Source organism: Marmota marmota, unplaced genomic scaffold, assembly GCF_001458135.2.
Source record: "Marmota marmota marmota unplaced genomic scaffold, marMar, whole genome shotgun sequence".
NCBI classification, from domain to species: Eukaryota; Metazoa; Chordata; class Mammalia; order Rodentia; family Sciuridae; genus Marmota; species Marmota marmota.
In genome coordinates, this window is record NW_026000223.1 from 7,124,820 (window position 1) to 7,141,375 (window position 16,556).

The window sequence follows — 16,556 nt, forward strand, 5'->3', positions numbered from 1 at the left end:
AATATGACCCTTATCAGGTGTGTAACTTCATTTATCGAAATGTGGAAAATAAATTGACCTACCTTATAGGGAAGTTCTAAAGATTAAATTTGTTAATGCATATAAAGCTTTTCAAAAAGGATTATATAAATGTTAGTTATCATTACCTTCTAGAACATAAATTCCTTGAGGAAAGGATTTTGATCTGCTGTATGCCCTGATATGTTTCCAATAGAACCGGGCCTGGCACACAGTTCATAAATATTAGTTGAGTGCATGAGCTGTTGACTGTTGTAGGAGAGGGGCAGGTGCCATTCCAAGAAGGCTTCCTGGAAGAGGTGATGCAGAAGGGTGAATAGGAGTTTTTAATGTTAAGGAGGTGAAAAGGACAAGCCCGCAGAGAAAACAGCTCAGGAGGGATGCCAGGCAAGAAAGAGCATGGTGTGACAGGAGACCGCAGACAATCTAATATGGGTAGGCAAAAAGCTTCAAGTCAGGCAGAGTCAGGAGATGGAAGCTCTCCCAGATCATCCACTGATTGATTTTCATGGGACCAAATACAACCTGGAAAACACACCCAAGCAACATGTGAGTAGTTGACAAAAACAACTTCCATCAGCCGGTCCTACAGTCTCCAGGACACTGGGCCTGATCCCAAAAGAGCAACAGAAATAGCATTTCCCATGAGCCCTTTGCTTCTAGGGAATGTGCCATCACAGGGGACCCTTACCCATCTGTCTGAAAGATTTCCAGCCCACTTGGAGAACCAGGCAACCATGCCTGTGAACTCTGACCCCATCAATCCCAGCAGGGGCTGGGGAAGCATTTACATCTTCAAAGGTCCTGGTAAATGTTAGCCAACAGCCTCCTCCCAATCCCCATCCCTCACCTCCTCCCGCTCTGGGCCACCAGGGGTCAGGGACTAGGGTCACACCTGGCCAGGCCCAGCCCAGACACAGATTCTGCCCTACATGTCATTCAGAGTCATCCCACTCTGGATCCCACTCACTCCCTCTTGGACTTCTTCCCCTCCACACACCCCTGGGCCCAGGGCCAGGGGGAAATGTTGGGCCCAACAGAGAAGGGGCCCTGTAAGAAAGGCCCAGGACACCTTCTCAAGTGCCTTTAGAGAAATGGGGACTCAGGTCAGCTGCCTTGGAAGGTGCTCTGGGTTCTGGATTCAGGTAGAGAGCAGGATTCTAAATCAGGGTCAGCTCAGGACTGCCTGGTCAGGCAGGTCTCAGTGACCTCTTCCTGACCCCAGGAAGCTCCAGTTGTCTTTCTGATCTCCTAGAGGCAGGGAGGCCTGTTAACTTTTACCAGCCTCCTTTGACATGGAGTGCAAATAGGAACCTGGGAGGGAGGTTCATACAAGTGTCAGGGCTCAGGCAATACTTGCAGCCTCACCCCCTCCACCCAGCCCTGGAGCCCCAGGCCAGCACACCCTGCTCCTTCACTCCAGGCCAAAGGAGGTGTGAGGAGCAGGGCTCTGGGCCCAGAAAAGCAAAAGAGGAGCCCAGGTCCTGGGGATCTGCCACCACACTGGCCATTGGCTTCGGTCCCACCTCAGACTTCAATTTTCCCTGCAGATGGCTCCCAGGACATTATAGCCTCAGCTCACAGCCATGAGCAGGGACAGGTCTGCCATTTTACAGATGAGCATAGCATCATATTCCTCACCAGGGCAGAATTAGGACTGGAACCCACGGATTGGTGGTTCTGAGATGCCAATGCCTAGCTATGCTCCTCTGGAGACGGTTACCGGGCCAATGCTGGCAAAATGCAGTAAGAATGAATACTGGTAGCACTGTCCTGAGAGCCTCCCAGCCCTGACTGCTTTCAGTCTACTCTTGAGCAAAGTTCTTTCAATGGCTCCTACCTGCAGGGGAGCAGGCCCAGGGGCCTGAGCCTGGATTAAGGCCTCGGCTCTCCCAATAATAAGCTGTGTGGCTTAGAGAAATCATTTGCCCTTTCTGGGCCTCAGTTTCCCCACTTACAAAACAGAGTAGGGAGAAGGTATCTAAGATCGCCTTAATTCTGATTCCAAGGTTTCATTATCTTTAGTTTCTTCCACCCCCAACCTCTTTTTAAAACCCTGCCTGATTCTCCTCTTCGGCTCTTACCACAGAACTCTATAGGCAGGGGACAGCATCCAGCCTAATTCCTTTATTTTAAAAAAAAATAAGATAGCTGGAATCCAGAGACATGAATTAGCTGAGTGACCTTGAGAGAGATGCCTCAAGGCAGAGCCAGGCCTGGCATGCTAGTCTCCTGGTGATTTATGCTGTGCCAGCTATGGCTCAGAATGCCCAGAGAACCCTACCCTCTCCCAGGGTACAAACTAAATCTTCCCTGGCTTTCAGGATCTGCCTGCCCACAGACCTGTGTCCTTACTGCCCACTGAAGACCACCTCACTCTCGTCAGATTCATTCTCTCTCTCCAAAAGGTCCCAGGATCGGTCTGACCCTCAGCCCGGCCTCAAGAAGGTCCCTGTACAACTCACCTCAAGTCCTCCACTCTCTCCAAAGCCTCCTCTCCAGAGGCCTCCTGTCCTTATGCCCAGCTCCCTGACCACTTGTCTGAGTCCAGCTTGCTCACTTCAGCTTCTCCCTACTCTTGAACACATCCCACTCCACCGCTGCCTTCTCTACACACACCAAGGACAGTGGGGTGCACCAGTTCATAGTTGGGCACAGACCTTGACAGCCTGGCATTGAATCCTGACCCTACCACTCACTGGTCATATAGCTTCAGACAAACGACTTAACCCCCCTGTACTTCGGTTCATTCTTGTGAAAAGGAGGGATAACAGGAGTTTCTACCTCAGCCATTGTTAGCATTGCCATTATGAAGACGTACAACTATTTGAAACAGTGCCTGGCAGGTGCCTACGTTGTTCTCCATGACCATATCCTCCCTTATTGGACTATAGGTTTCTCAGAGTGCAAATAAAATAACATATTTTTGGGGAAAAGAATTTGAGATTTGTAAGTGTCTAATATACCAGATTTAAAAAACTTGTTATAAAATTTTTGATGCATTTCTTGGTACCTTCTAGAACAGTGGCTGGTGTGGTCCAATGAAGCATTTAGCAATGGATAGATAGGTCTATAAGAACCCCCAGTGCCAGGAGCAACGCAGCATTGGGAAGGACCAGCTTGTGATGGGAATGCTGTACAGGATCTCGGAACGGCACATTTTCTCCCACCGGGGCATTCCCCAAGCCATGAAGATTCCCCTTAAACTTCTAAATACTCCTTCCCATCTCCCACCAGCAGAATCCCTTAAATTCTATTGGTCCACCTGCTTTGCTTTGGTGCCCCAGCCAGCTCCCTCTCCCTCCCTGCTGCAGACAAAAGGCTTTGGGGTGACTGATGATGACAGTGACCTGCCACTGACCCTCCCAACCTGGGTCCCACTGCTGCCATGAGCCCCCCAGCACAGCAGCCTTCACTGCTGTTTGAAATGCCGACTCTCCACCCCATGGGGCTGCTGGTTTTCCTCCACTGTGAAGTGGAATCTTTGATGTGTATCCTCCTGGGTTGTCTCCAAATATCTGAGTCCTGGAATCACTGCCTACAAAAACTCACCAGACTCTCTGTGTGGGTCAGGGCAAGAGGCTGGACAGATCCAGGTTCAAATCCTGACTCCTCCATTTATAAGCTCTTCTCCTTTCCAAATTCCAGATTCTTTACGGTGAAGAAGGGACCTAAGGCATACCACAGAGAACCACTGAAAGGGTTACATAATACAGACAGCTTCTGGCACTTGCTAGCACCCTGTAATTACTCCAAAAAATGACAGGTATGAGGAAGGATTCTAATGATGTGAAGGCAGAGGGTGGTACATGAGGACCAACTTGGACTCCTCTCCTCCTCCTCCTCCTCCTCCTCCTCCTNACTCCCCCCACCCCCCTCATACACACATACAGGCACACACACACACACACACACACACACAAGCTTTTTTCCTTTGACTTCCTCCCTTCCCAGAATTCCTCTAGCTGGATCTTTGGGACAATCTAGCCTGTGGAGCTATCTCCTTTTCACTTCTCAGCATCATTGGTCACTCAGAGTATTTGCTGATTGGGCTCATGTCCCTACAGCTGAGCTGCCAGAGACTTGCTCTCCTTACAGAAGAATCTGTTTCCACTCAACCGCTGAGCATTTCCCATGTCATAATTTTAAAGCCACTTATTTACTCATTTTCTTCCGTTTATTTGCCTAGTCCTCAAAAAAAAAAAAAAAAAAGAAACTATTTGGTTGAAGTGACTTCCTGCAACCAAATGTTGGTACCCAGCTGAAAGGTATCAAGCCCTCTCTGTACTTGGAGATTGAGCTGCGGCTCAGGCTGACCACCATTCTGAAACAAACAGCAGACCAAAAGAATGTTCACTAGGTCCTACTCCTGCATTTTTAACTAGACTTTAGTGAAATGTGACCCGTCAATAGCAGTTATCTGGAGAGGTGATTGCATAGAGGCCTGAAGCCAATGAAACCAATAGTTTCAATGAAGCCACCATATACCCATTAGGGCAGGACAAGAAAGAGGAGATTCACATCAGCAACCTCATTCCCCTGGTGCTGCTAATGCTGGTCAAAACTTGACTCAAGAAGTAAGCATGGAGAGGCCAGGCGCAGTGGCACAAGCCTGTAATGCCATCGGCCCGAAGGCTGAGGCAGGAGGATCGCAAGTTCAAAACCAGCCTCAGCAACATTGAGGTGCTAAGCAACTCAGTGAGACCCTGTCTCTAAATAAAATACGAAATAGGGCTGGGGATGTGGCTCAGTGGTCAAGTGCCCCAAGTTCAATCCCCCGAAACCACCCCCCAACCCACCAAAAAAAAGAAGGTGGCAGCATAGGTGGCTGGGAAAGCAGAAGAGTAGAATAGAGTTTGCATTTGACAGAAAAGGAGGTTTGGCCTACCTCATAGGCCACATGTTCCCCTCCAATCTCTCTCTCTCTCTCTCTCTCCCACCCAACTTACCCTTTTCTCTCTTCTCCCTGTCACTCACTCCATCTCAGAAGCCTCATTTATGGGGACTTTAAAGACAGCAGAAACCAGACTTCCTATACTCTTAATCCCAAGGGAATAATGTACGGTCAATGTGACCTAAGAAAAAAGAAAACTTTAAGGTGGGAAAAAGATAACTGTTTTTTAAATGTCAGTAAACACCTCTGTAAGACAGCCCAACCCACAAAGGCAATCGGCGGAGGTCGAGATTTTTCCAGGTCTCGCTTTCAGGAAGCTCATGGGACAAAGCAAATTTTCCTGAAAGAACCGCATGGGTGGGAGTGTATCTCTGCTCTCTGTTCCCACATCCTGGGATGTTCAGAGCCAGGGATGATGGGGACACGATAGGGAGAGGGCTGGGGAGGGGGTAGATTTAAGAACTGAAATGCAGAGGACCTTCAGAAGGACTCCTCTCTCCTCCCTGGAGCAAAATGAACTCAGGGAGAAGGAGGCAAGGGGGTGGGGAGAGTGTTCCAAGTCGAAGGAGTCGCTGAGTTAAATTACAGGGGCCTGGGAGGGATGATTAACAACCCTCATGGTTTTCTGCTTCACAGCCATTACTCACTCCAAACCTGGGGCTTCTCGGTTACATAGCCCAGCGCAGGCCGACCATTTTTTCCATTGACTGAAAACACATTCTGACTGAAAACAAACTTTGGATCCCCGAGGCTTGGCAGGCCCTGGGTCCTTCTCCATATTTAATCAACGGGAAGCTAAACACTTTCAATCTGTGATGGCTCATTTGGACGGGGTCTCGGGGCTTTTGCTTGGTGCCAGATATAATAACTCTCCTCTCTCTTTTCTAAGGCCTATTTTATAATTTTGCTGTTTTTCAATGTCAAGCCCATCTTTTGAAGAATTTTTATTGGATTTCCTGCTAGACTTCAACGAGGATTTTTCTTGCTTTGGCAGAAATATCAAGCAGAACAGGGGAAAAACTCAATCATCGTCTTGGAAAGTCGGGATGGTATGTGCATGGAGGGGGGGAGCCCTTTGTCTGTTTGCACACAAACAGGTTTCTAGAAGGCTGGAGCCCCAGTTGCCAGCTTCCAGGGGCCCTCCAACTTCTGATTCATGGGGTGAAAATTGACAAGGCAAGGCGGATGGATGTGGGAAGAGAGGGAAGTTGGAACAGGATGAAGAGAAGAGAGGTGTGAGTGCGTAAGAAAGGCCAAGGGTGGGTAGGGCTCTACACAGGGTCCAGGTTGCGGCCATGACACGGCCACATGGGGTCCAGGCCTGGACCATGGCACTGCCAGGCACGCCTGTTCAGGCAAACTGCAGGGACTGTGGGGGACAGGAAGACGCTGCCCCCTTGGAGGACAGAAGACGAACTCTGCCCCCTTTCTCAACCCCTCAGAGCTCGTAAAACCCCAAGACTGGGAGGGAAGGCCACGCCCCAGAGGTTCCCAAGTTACCAGCCATAGCCAGGGTCTGTACGCCTGCTCAAGGCTACGTTCATATCTTTAATTTTTCTTCAGAGAGATTATTCCTCAGGGGAAGCAGCTTGCCAGTGAGTGACAGCTTTTGTTTGCTCATGTTTTCCTCTCCTCGCAGAGTCAACTTTCAGAATATACCAGTATGTTCCTTCTCGCTTGACTTTCTTTTCTGTCTTTTTTTATTCCCTCCCTGTGGGTGAGGGGGGAGCATTTCTACAGAATATTATCCAGAGAAGTGGTGCTTTGTCCAACAGTGAGAGAGGGAGGAAGAGCCCTTCCATGTCCTCTTTTTCTGTTGTCTTGGCTTTTATTTGTTAGTGTTAAGAGGTTAGGTGCTCGCTTCATACCTCCTCGGCCACTTCACACCTGCTACGATTAGCTTCACAATTCACAGAACGTTCTCCCAAGTCAACTCACCTTTTTATTCCCACAACAGTCCTTGGAGATCAAACAGGCAGGTACTGGAACCATTGTTCTAGAGATGAACGTGTAAGATTTGCAGGCCAAGTGACTTGCCTGAGTCTTGGGGGCAAGAAGTGGCCAAACCCAGGTCTGAATCAAGTTGAGAACTTTTTTCTATTGTGCTATAAAATGTATTTTCTGCAAAGGAGCTCCCCAGCCCCTTTAGTAAGCGCTCTCCCTATGCTAGAGAGAACTCCCCAAAGTAAATTCCCCAAAACAGAATATACTGGGAGTAAAGAAATCAGAGCAATTTTTAACATATCCACAAATTGCTTTCTTTGGGCTCAACTACAGGACAAGGCTCCCAAGGCACCTAAGCTACTCCTAGTCTTTCCACCTCCAGTAGGAAAAAAGACATGTACAGATGAGTAAACCAAAGTACTTATGGAATACCCTCTCAGAGCTCAATCCTGGACTAGAATATTATGAGGTTTCATAAGAGAAAAAGATACAGGAGGTGGGTGAGACATAGACTCTTAGGACACTATAGCTGCAAAGGACCTTAGAGATCATCCCTCACAGCCCTTCACTTACCAATGAGGAGATAAGACAGAGAGGGAAATAGGAACTCGACAGGGGCAATAAGAGACCATATTCACCTTCATGCTAAAGAGTGTGGTAGAGGCCATCAGTTGGTCACAAAGAACAAAGTGTTCAGGGACATGTTCTAGGGGAAAATAAAACTTGGTCTCAAACTTGAAGTGTGGGTAAAACTAGGAAGGATGGACAAGAAGAGAAGGACCATCAAAGCAGAAGGAAGAAGGTAAACTACAGTCCAGAGTGTTCGTGGGACTATAAGGAATGGGGAGGCTGAAAACTTGGATGAAGCCAGATCACGGAGGACCCTAAGCAAACAGGAAAAGCCATGCAGAGCCAGTGAGAGGTCACTTGAAGGTCAGCATTTTGGCACGTGCTCACCATGAAGCCCTGCTCCTGTAATTTCCCAAACCCTAGAACATTTCCTCCACAGCCACACCTACCACATCTAAATTCACTCCACAGAAGCCTGTGGGCAGACAAGGTCTTCACTTGCACTCTGTTTTGAGTCTGGATTGAGCAGCGACCACTTCAGAGTTCACCTGGCCCAGAACTTTCTGGTCATCCTGTCTCCCCTCTGACCCTCCTCTCATTCCCGAGGCTACCACCCCAGTGGTCCCTATGAGTTCCCCGACTCCAAGGCCCTTGTCCATGGCCATCCAGGGAGGTGACAGGCAAGGACTGGTTTGACTAGGCTGAAAAGACAGAGTGAAGAAGCAGAGAAGGGTTGGTAGGACTCACGTGGGAGAACAAGGAAATCAGAGCAGAAAGTCCTCTCCCCAGGACATCAAAGAAGCTCCAAGAAAACGCAAATAAAGAGCAGGAAGCTCTTCAGCCCTCATCTGCAGGACACGAAAGCTGGAGAAGTGAGCACATCTATGTCCCTGGCCCCCTGCAGCACCCCTATGGCTTAAGGAGATCCCTTAGCTTTTGCTCCTGCTTACCTTGTGCCTCACTTTACCCATTTGGACCTAAAAACAAAAATCCCTGTCCTCTTCTTGGTGAAGAATCACCAAGACTAGGACAAAGACAAATCAGAACCTCCAGACCCACAATTTCAGAAAAGGGGCATGGTGGTTCTGCACTAAGGCTCATAATGACCACAATAATGTCACTGTTGCTCTGCTTCCAAAAACAAAGCCTGTCCGCCCTCATGAACAGCCCTTTGTTATCCCAGCAGCTCCAACCTGAAGGAGCAGCACACCTCCCGAGGGTTACCTCAGAAGCCTCCCATCTTCCTAGGCTAAGCAAACACTCCTGCTACCCTAACCTGCAAGGTCACTGATCCCACAAGCCCGGAAAAAATTACCCTCACTAATTTCCCTCAAAGAAGAAAGACCAACCCCACCCACCTTCATTTCTGGTTCAAGGTCACCAAGAACGAAAGCTTGACTGCCCAGACAGGCAGCCTCCACCTACCCGTCTCGGGCAGTCCCTCTCTCCATCCATCCCTCTCTCCAATTGTCTGCTCTACCCTGCTCCTCTATTGACCTCCAGGTTTTCACAGCCTCCTAGTACTGCTCTCGTCCCTCTTTTTATTTTATTATCTGTCTTTGTTCCTGCCCCCATCCCCCCCCCTTTTTTTTACCTCCCTCCTTTGCTGTTTGAGGTTAAAAAGCATGCTCTGGTATGCCATAAATTACTTGGCAAGAGTGGATGACAAAAACAAAATGTAATTCAGATTAAAGTCACCCTCCAGCTGAAATGATAGTTTATTAAATAGATGGCCAGGCTGCCGATCAACCTTGCTGGCAACTGGTCCTCCTATATTAATCTTTCTTGGGGTGATTTAGGATCCACCTGGGTCCTCTGAGAAGATTCTCCCATCATTTCCTTCCCATCTCTCTGGATCAGGCTGCTGGGCTTGGCGCAGTTGACAAATTCCCCAAGTAATCCCTCAAAAGATTGGAGAAATGCTCCGAACGCTCCATTAAATTTATTTTCCATGCTTTAAGAGACCCAAAACTATGTCCAATAAATAAGTGTTCCCTGTGATTTACTGAAATGCTCCTCTGATTTAAAGTTATAGGGGGAAAAATATGGAGCCCCTGGGAGCCCAGGACCAGCCTTGCAAGTGAGACCAGATGTGAGATTTCTGGCCGGGGAGAGGAGAAGAAGGGAAAAAAAAAAAAAAAACAGCCCAACTGGTGGAGGTTTGAAAGTGACAACGTCTGAACCCCGGTTCTCGGCTTTAACATAAAAGGTCCCCAGTTGAGCATTCTTTCTCACAAAATTTATTGTGGTTGTAGTTAGAGGGGGAACCATCAAAAGAGTAATTCTGGCCCTTGTTTTGCAGAGCTCTTTTGATAAATACGATACTTAGAAATATACCTCCCCCTAGACAGAAAAGCCATATAGTTAAAATGAAGTAATCTGTCAGTAAACTCACTAGAATCAAAGCCAAAATGAAACCTGTAAAAGGAGAAGAGAAAAAAAAAAAAACTCCACTTAGAAACGCTTGAGTCAAGCAGGGGAGAAGGTGGAGATTAAGAATTGTCCTTTATTCAGATATTTTTATCTACAGAGTTAAAAGTGGAGATTTATTTTTAAAGGGGGCTATTTATGTTCCAATCTTCAACAGATGGGTCTGTGTTCCTGCCTCTCTCCTGCAGCCCAGGCTCAGCAAAAACAGCTTCTCTCTGGAGCTGAAACTTATCCAAAAGGAGGAGGAATTAAAAACTTTGGAAGCAAATGTAACCTTTGGAGCTGCTTGGTAAATATTGGATCTGTTTACTACAGAGGCCCAGATGTGCCAAAACCAAAAAACAAACAGGAAGGGGGGGAAAGAGCAGATGTGAAGACTAAACTATATATGTATATATGTTATGTATATATGTTGTGTGTGTGTGTGTGTGTGTGTACGCGCACTGATTCCCAAAGGGCTGGAGAGTTTAGGCTAAGAAAGCTCCCAATGAGGAGGTGACATCTTCAATGGATTGTCCAAATAGTCCCATCTTTGGAGTACCCTTTCTAAGAGTCCCCCTCGACCTGATAAGTCACCTGTTTAGAAAATGCCTTTCTCATGCTTAGTAACAATATATTTAGAGTAGACCCCCCCCGGGGGGAGAAATGACCCCCCAAAGAGTCTTGGTCTTCTCTACTCTTGTACCTACACCAAAAGAAACTAAACTCCATGGCTCCAGCACTACTGGGCAAGCTACTTTGGCAACACAGGGTTCCAAGCTTCAAGAGTGGCACGGCCATCCCAGGACAAAGCTCTCCTACTCACCAGCCAGAAGGCGCTGGTCTGGGCTGCTTCCCCAAGGCCTCATCCCAGAAGAGCCTCCTTTGGTTGTGTCTACTTTGGGACTTCCCCATCTCTGTCTCCAGAACAATGGCTTGGAGAATGGGGAGTCCCCATCTCTGCCATCCCTGATTGAGGGGCAAGAAGAGCTACTTGTTCTTTATACTGAATTCACATTTCCCCCAGTGCTGAGACAAAAAGCAAACATAAGACCCATGGTTCATGTGTGTGTGTGTGTGTGTATGTGTGTAAGAGAATTATAATATCAAACTCAGCTGGGCACAGTGGCCCATACCTATAATCCCAGTGGCTCAGGAGGCTGAGGCAGAAGGATCTCAAGTTCAAGGCCAGGCTCAGCAACTTAGCAAGTCCCTAAACAACTCAGAAAAATCCTGTGTCTAAATAAAATATAAAAAAGAGCTTGGGATGTGGCTCAGTGGTAAAGTGCCCCTGGGTTCAATCCCTGGTACTAAATAAATAAATATCTATGAGCCAAAAATGACCCTGGAAAGGGAGAAGATAAAGCATAAAGGAAAGGTGTCATGCAAAGGGTCTCAAACATCAGATGACCCTAGATCCGACTCTAGCTCTGTCATTGGACAGCTGTGTGACATTAGACATCTGTGTGACCTTTCAGCCTTCTGAGACCTGTGGCTTCACCAGCCAGAGACTTAGTTTCTTCATCTCTATGGCAAAGGGCTAAACCGAAGGACCTCCTGATCCTCTGACTGCCGGCGGCACTCCCTCCCGCAGGCCCGGGCACCTCCCCGCCCTCCCGGCACCAGTGCTGGTCTGGACAGAGCTGGAGGGTGTGGAGTTTGAGCGGCACCTGTGTTTACACTGTACAATCTGCAGTTTACTGTAATAAAATCATTTAATACAGTCATAATTTTTTTGGCAAGAGGTTGTGTTTATGGTGAGCAAGACGGAGAGGGAATGATTGACTATGACTGATTAAAACGATAAATCAAAACCAAAGGAGGGAGGGACATGAAGAGCACAAAGCCACAGGCAAATCCAATTTAAGTCTCAAGTTTTGCGCCTTTATGGGAATAACTTGGTCTGATGATGTGCCAACTCTGGAGGTGAGGGCCTGGGGCCCAAGTGGGAGAGATAGAGGCACAGGATCCGACACCTAGTCTCAATGGGGCTTATCCTCCTAGGGTAGGGAAATATGGAAACAGCTTGACAAGAACTGGTTTCCTTGGGCCTCCATATTCACAAAGAATTTAGAAGGATGTTTCAGAATCACTCTGTGTGTGTGTGTGTGTGTGTGTGTGTGCATGTGCATATAGGTATGATAATTTGAACATGACCTCAAGGACTTTCCAGCATCAAAGCTATCCCTCTAATGCAGTACCTGAAATTCCACATGAAAAAAACCTAAGGTGGCAAACTTGTCCTTCAACAAGTAGGCACAGGCTACAAGCTGGACAGGGCTAAAGATAATAAACAATTGTTCATCCGACAAATGATGACCAAATGCTTATGCTGGTCCAAGCACCCTCTTAGGCTCCCAGCAAGAGAAGAATGAAACAAGAATCCCTGGCCCCATGGAATCTATATTCTTATGGCATTTACATCCTTATGAATTAAGGGCCACATTCACCTCCAGAAAGAAGCCCCCATGTCAACAGTTCTTTATCCTAGAGTGTGCTAAATGCTGTGAGTTCTGAAGGAGGCATAGGAAGGTAGACCATATCAGACCTACAGACCACCAGTTATGTTTTTAGGATTCATTTACTTGCTATAAAGCACCCCATCCTGGAATAGCTCCTCCGGGTTCTGATTGGTCTCCATTCTGAGAGAAACTCCATCCCTACTGCTCAAACTGGCCTAGGAGCTGCCCATTCTAGATTCCTTCACCCTCCATTACCACTTTTACTGGCATAGGTGGCTTACTTGGTGAGCTGGTCCAGATCCTCATCCTTCACCAGGTCACCAAGCCTCCCCAGAATATAGCTGTTGTACTTGTCCACTGGCCATCAAAATTGGACATAAGGGCATGGTGGTGCATGCTGGTAATCCCAGCAACTTGGGAGGCTGAGGCAGAAGGATCTCAGGTTCAAGACTACCCTCAGCAATTTAGTGAGGCCCTAAGCAACTTAGTGAGACCTTGTCTCAAAATAGAAAATAAGGGGGGCTAGGGATGTGGCTCAGTGCTTGAGCATCACTGAATTCAATTCCTAAAAAAAAAAAAAAAAATCATAATTTAAATTTGGACATGGGAATTTCAAAAGCTACCTCAGTGACAATCACATTCTTCCTCGCCTCTTACTTCATGTCAGCAGCCTTACCACTCCCAATGAATGAGATCAATGACACCTAACAAGTGGTGACTTCTGTCCTGGCTTTCTCTTGGCAAGGTCAAGGAGTCTGAGCTACCTGTCAACCTAAGGTGACCAACCAGTTGTCATGGCAAGAGCTAAATGGAATTCTTGCTTTGTTTTCAGTTAGAAGCATTCCCCTCTAAGAAGCAAACTTTGGCCTCACAAAACCTTTAGGAAGAAGCACTTTCCCCAACTGGATCACAGCTGGTGACAGTAATCAGGATGGCTTCTCCTGGTCCAGCACATTGTACCTGTTGGAGACAAACACATAACTCACCAACTGAGGATCCATGATGCATCCTGGAGGATATACCATATCTTCAAAGACTATCCTCTCCACTGGCACCTGAGCTATGCCTGTGAAGAAGGTACTCCAATCTCTTTATCCAGCCAACATTTTCTGGGTGATGTGATAGGTGACAGGACCAGTTGACATCATGGTCACATATCCACTGCAATTGTCCTTCACTATAAAGTGGGTCCCTTGGCCCAATGCAGTGTTACACAGAATATCACACTGGTGAATCACCCTCTGCTAGCCTTCGGACAATTGTCCTTTCTCATAGAAGACGTTGCTCAATGTCTTGCAAGTGGGTGCTCCCTCCCAAGAATAAACTGGTAGTATTAGGGTGGAGAAAGGGTCACCTGTGCAACAACAGCAGATGATACAGGAGTCTGAACTACCTGTCCAAACATCTTACTTGTGTCTTGTGGCACTAGTGCCTGCACACAGGTAACCCACTTCCATCTTACTTGGGATTGCTCTTGGGCCTTGGTATGTCTGAGAGAACTCAGCTCCTGACGGCCAGGTTCTGCCTCTACGTGGACCCATATCAAGAGCTATTTTAAGAGGTGAAGACAGCATGGTTTCCTCCAGATCCCTAGGGATCTCTATTGTGAATGTCCTATTAGGAGAATGGTGACTTTTCACTCCTTAAATTCCTCTAATATCATGAAGTCCGTCAGGTCTCTGGCCCAGGAAGCTGGGGTTCTTGTGCCTTGAACTTTCTGTATGACCACTTTCTGCCCTGGGTTCCCCTCCAAGCTGAAAGCCATCCACATCAGTAGGTCAATGGATCACAGCTGTGTTCCCAAGTGTGAGGCATACTGCCTCAAGAGACCTACGAGGTGTTGTGCTTATGTCTTGGTGGTAGAGAATGGAGAGACAATAATCTGTCTTTTAGTTTGATGGGGATGGCCCAGCATGATCCAGACCACAGGATCCCTTAAAACTTCATTAATATCATGAGCACTGGAATATTTGTTGAATGTATCTCCCATGGTCTATTGTTATATGCATCTTATCAATTCTTCCTGTATACTTGCCATTTCCTATTAATCCCCAGTATGCTTATCAAAGTGGCATCATTTCAGTAACCAAGGCAGGCATGGTGGGACACACCTGTAATCCCAGTGCCTAAGGAGGCTGAGGCAGGAGGATTGTGAGTTTAAGGCTAGCTTCAGCACTTTAGTGAGGCCCTAAGCAATCTGGTAAGACCCTATCTCAAAATTTAAAAGGGCTGTGGATATAGCTACGTAGTTAAGCACCCCTGGGTTCAATCCCTAGTACAAAAGAAAAAAAAAAAACAGTGACCAATATGACATTCTATGAAATGTCTAGATGGCCCCAATCCCCTCAGCCATTATTATAACAGAGAGTAAAAGAGCTCATATAGCCCTAGGCCAGGTCATAAATGTATTCTGTTGCTCACCTCATGTAATGTGAACTGCTTTGAGCCTCCTTCTTGTTAGGTAAGGGGGGAAAAATGAATTCACCAGATCAATGGCCACATACCCTGTGCCTAAGGCCATGCTAATCTGTCAAGCAATGATACTGCATCTAGAGAAGCAATTGCAAATGGGGTCCCACTTGGTTGAGTAGTAGTTCACAGTCATCCTCCAGGACCCATCTGGGTTTTGTAGGGACCAGACTGGTGAGCTAAATGAAGATATGATAAAAACAATAACCCCCTGCATCTTTCAGGTCTTTAAAAATAGCACTAGTTTCTGCCATTTACCTCCCCTTAGGATGCAATATTGGTGGGGAAAGATTCTGAGGCCACTTGTCAACTCCCATTCCAATAGCTCTAACCCAACATGCTAAAGGAAACAAAGTTATGATCCTGCCAACTAGCAAGTCAATTCCAATTACCCATTCAAGGAACAGGATGGGGTATCACTGGATGGGGTAGTGGAGCACTTGGAGGACCCAGTGGATCCATTATAAACCAAACTTAGTAAGACTGTACTCATCCTTTAATTTCCTGGGTGTCAAGGTCAACTCAAACCCTGTGTCCAAAAGTCATTAGGTATTCTGTTCTCCCCAAATTATGGAGACCCAAGTAAATGGTCATATACCCCCATAAGGAAGAATTGAAGAAATTATGCTATTATATGTTTGCTATGGTTTTGCAAGGTCTTTTCCTCTGGAGACCTGGCCTGTCTTTCTGTTGATGGGTCCCAGGTCTAATTACTGGCTCAAGTCTAGGAACCAGGCAAGGAATCATAACTTTCATTACGGTGACTTGTCTCAGTCTCCTGAGTATTCATCCTTAACTTCTTTGGGATATAGAGATTCTGCAATACCCAAATTACCTTCCCACCTATATGCTGTAGTTTGTTCATAGCTCTCTGCAAGTCAGGGCCTCCTCTGAGTTTTGACCCTGCTCCTCATGATCACTGTGGCTACTCTGTTTCAGTTTATTAAGTGACATCACCTGGCCCCTCTTATTCGTGGATCCTACCATCCCTACTGCTATAAGAGAGTAAAATTCTGTAACAGAATATCCTATATTGTTAGTCATAGCCCACAGAGGACAGTCACCACTGAGCTTCTTCATGACACTGGTGACAAAAATATGGTTTCTTATCACTTTGGTAAATGTGGGGGGACTCCTTGGTCTCTCTTAGGAGGTAGGCAATAGCAGGATTCAGGTTTGCATAGATTCAATATAGTGTAGCCCCCTCTGTAAGCCTTTTGAACTCTTCTCACACTGACTGCCATGGGTTTCTAGAACTTCCACTTCACATACTATTTAGACCTTCATTTCTCTAAGCTTTCAAGATTCACTCTAGCAGCAAGCTAGCTCAGTACCAGGATAGTCTACCTTGTCATATGGGTAAATCCTAAATAAGAATGCTCCTACATCCTAATTAGAGTAAGTTACACTCCAGGTATATATAAAATACACTCTACTGACATGTATATCTAAAAAGAATTTTAAAAGGTAAAAAAGAATGCTCCCATAGCAAAGAAAAATTGAAAAACAAAATTCTCATTCCATTTATGTTTTACAACCTTTGATCTATCACCCTCAGAATGCAGCCCCACACATATCTCCCAGCTCTGGAGATGCATATAGTCTTGCAAATCACTTGAAATAGCGTCCCTTGCCTCCTTGGCAGGCCCAATGCGGCTATGACCAGTTGTGACTTGTCCCTAGTTACTAGGCTGGTGTCCAGGAAGGAAAAGGACAGTTAAATCCTGAGGGGTATACACTTTCTCTGGCAAGACACAGGCACCTGCACCATCTTCCAGCAAGGGAGGAAT

General features: G+C 46.7%; 1 long non-coding RNA gene across 5 annotated transcripts in view; it reads right to left on the reverse strand.

Annotated features, from left to right (window-relative positions):
• Positions 1-16,556, reverse strand: part of LOC125613223 — a 192,490-nt gene that overhangs the window by 152,865 nt on the left and 23,069 nt on the right. For 4 of the 5 annotated variants that reach the window (XR_007343728.1, XR_007343727.1, XR_007343725.1 and 1 more), the window contains exon 2: positions 3,571-3,689. The exons of the other annotated variant lie outside the window; for it this stretch is intronic. This is a non-coding gene — a long non-coding RNA (uncharacterized LOC125613223). The remainder of the gene's footprint in view (positions 1-3,570; positions 3,690-16,556) is intronic. 5 annotated transcript variants of the gene reach the window in all.